Below are 2,992 nucleotides of genomic sequence, written 5' to 3' on the forward strand. Positions count from 1 at the left end.
ATTCTGCCTCTTTATAAATAAGGTATTGTTCTAGACATTGCTCAACTATAATGGCACAAGGACCAGAAGCACAGCATCTCAGTCCCTGTCACACCACAGCGTCCTACAGAATGGCAGTGCAACCCTTGTGCACTGTTGGCAGGAATGTAAACTGGTACAGCCACTGTGGAAAACAATATAGAAGTCCCACAAAATAATAGAAATTGAAGTATTATATGATCCAGCAATTCTACATCTGGATATATATCCAAAAGAAATGAAATCACTATCTCAGAGGAGTATCTGCACCCTATGTTTATTGTAGCATTATTTACTAAGGCCAAGACATGGAAACTACCCAAGGGTCCGTCAGTGAATGCATAGATAAAGAAAATGTGATATTGGTGTATACACACACATACACACACACACACAGACACACACATACATATAATTAACAAATAATATTGTATTAGTCTTAAGTGTACAACATAGTGATTTGATCTATGTATATATTGCAAAATGAGTACCATGATACATTTAGTTAACATCCATCACCACCCATTGTTAAAAATTATTTTTTCTTGCGATAACTTTTAAGATCTACTTTCTCAGCAACTTTAAAATATACACTACAGTGCTTGCTTCAGCAGCACATATACTAAAATTGGAACGATACAGAGAAGATTAGCACGGCCCCTGTGCAAGGATAACATCCAAATTTGTGAAGTGTTCCATATTTTTGGTTTGAATTGCATTTCCCTATGATTCATGATTTTGAGCATTTTGGTGTGTTTATTTAGCATGTGTACATCTTCTCTACATTTTCTGTTCATATCATTTGCCTGTTTTCTTTCATACCAATTACAGCTATTTCCCTTTTCATTTACAAATACAACACTGAGATAAAGACATGTTGGAAAAAAAATACACTGCAGTATCATTGACTATAGTTATCACATGTGCATTACATCCCAGGACTTACTGATTTATAGCCGGAAATTTGTACCTTTTGATCACCTTCACCCATTTTGGCCACCCTTCTAACCCAGTGCCATTGACAGCCACCAATCTGTTCTCTGTTTCTGTGAATCTGTTTTTTGTTTTTTAGATTCTACATGTAAGCGAGATCATACAGTTTTTGTCTTCATCTCTCTAATTTATTTCACTTAGCATAATGCTCTCGAGGTCCAACCATGTTGTCACAAATGGCAGAATTTCCTTCTATTTATGGCTTAGTACTTGTCCATTGCTTGTGTGTGCCTGTATGTGTGTGTGTGTGTGTGTGTGTGTGTGTGTGTGTATGTGTGTGTATACACCAATATCACATTTTCTTTATCTAAAATACACATATACATATATATATCAATAAAATACATGCATTTCTTTTTAAAAAAGAATATCAAGGTCTTACTGTCAAAATTCATATAGAATTCATGGTTCCCTGACTTAAGGTGCCCAGGAATTGGTACCCCTTGGGAAGACATTTCAGAAAATGGACTTAAACAGAAACATATCAACAAACAAAACCTTTTTCTCCTGGGGAGAAAAGCAAAAAGGAGCATGCATGTCTTATACTACCAGGAAGCAGCGGTCCCCCAGTATGAATAAGAGAAAGGGGAATGTGGAAACATATTCCCTTGGGGAAGAAAGGTGTTATCATAAATCCTGCTTTATCTCTTCTAAAACTATGGATATCACTGATATTTAGCAGTATTTCCAAAACATAAAAAAAGTCATAAAATATATAGATATAAAATTTTAGGTAAACCATCCTAAACATTGCAAATGGAAACTGCAGGTCCAAAGAGCTTAAACTGGAGAAGTTCTAGAAAAGTATGCATTATCTAAACTAGACAGAAAGCAAAGGCCTTACATAGGTTGAGTATCTTTGTCACATAAGTAACTCCCATATTTTTATGTGAAATATTTAATTTTTGTCCTTGTTAATTTTTTCTGATAAAAATTTCCAAATATACCCCAAAATAAAGTATAACAAACCCCCAGGTACCAGTTATCCAGCTTCAGTAACCATCAACATTTTGCCACACTTACTTCACTGATGGTCACTTTTTTGAAGCAAATTCAAGTTTTTAAGTCATTTTGTCACTAAAGACTCCATTAAGAATCTGGAAAAATGAGAATATTCTATCATATAACCATGATGCCATTAAACAATTTGGGTATCACCAAAATTAATCATGTGATACCCAACTTCATAAAATTTCTCAAATATCTAAAACAATCTTTTTTTACCATTAGTTTATCTAAAACACTGTGTGAGGTAATGATCTTAGAACACTAAAAGAGAGTTTTCTCCAGGGGAGGTCTCTAATAGATTCCAAAGCACAGCTGGCCCCAGAGTTGGGCTCCCACAGTTCACTTATTAGGAGGACCAACCTGGGGGTGTGTCGGAACTCAGGGGAAAAGAACAAAAGTTGCTTGTTTAAGAAAAACAAACAGTATTTATGTTTCAGAAGAAGAAGCTTCTATCACAGACACATAAGTAGGACTTGCTGAGGCCAAGTAGAGGCTTAATGTCTTACTGGAAAGGCATGTAGCAAGAAGCAGCCTGGGGTGCTTGGATGCATTGGCTTTTGTCTACCCAGCCCTGTTCCTTTCCATGTATTTACAGTCCCAGAGCTCAGAATCTGCAGATTAGAAACAGTAATATGGATGATGTTTGTACAGGACCCTGCTTGGGCAGCTCAGTATGCTTGGCAGGCAGCATCTTGCTCAGGATGCTAGGGGTCCTGGGAGGTGGGGAAGAGGAGCTGGCCAGGGGGCCTGTTCTATGTGCTCCACCCAACAGCACGGAAGGCTCCTTTGGCCACATCTTGCACACCCACTTTAAGGTGGCTCCTTTAGTTCCGAGTTGGTCTGGGCTACTTTGAGGGTCCAGCTTCCTTACCACAGTCCATGGGAGCCTGAACCAGAGCCCCTGGAGCAATTAGAAATGAAACTCTGAGATATACCTTTGACAAACTTTCCAGGAGGGCAGCTCAAATCCAAA

General features: G+C 37.9%; 1 non-coding gene across 1 annotated transcript; it reads left to right on the top strand.

Annotated features, from left to right (window-relative positions):
- Window positions 1–616: 616 nt before the first annotated feature.
- On the top strand, window positions 617–723 carry LOC140848121 (U6 spliceosomal RNA). The gene has a single exon (XR_012128667.1). It is a non-coding gene; the product is annotated as a U6 spliceosomal RNA (small nuclear RNA).
- Window positions 724–2,992: the final 2,269 nt, after the last annotated feature.

Source organism: Manis javanica, chromosome 2 (assembly GCF_040802235.1).
Source record: "Manis javanica isolate MJ-LG chromosome 2, MJ_LKY, whole genome shotgun sequence".
NCBI classification, from domain to species: domain Eukaryota; kingdom Metazoa; phylum Chordata; class Mammalia; order Pholidota; family Manidae; genus Manis; species Manis javanica.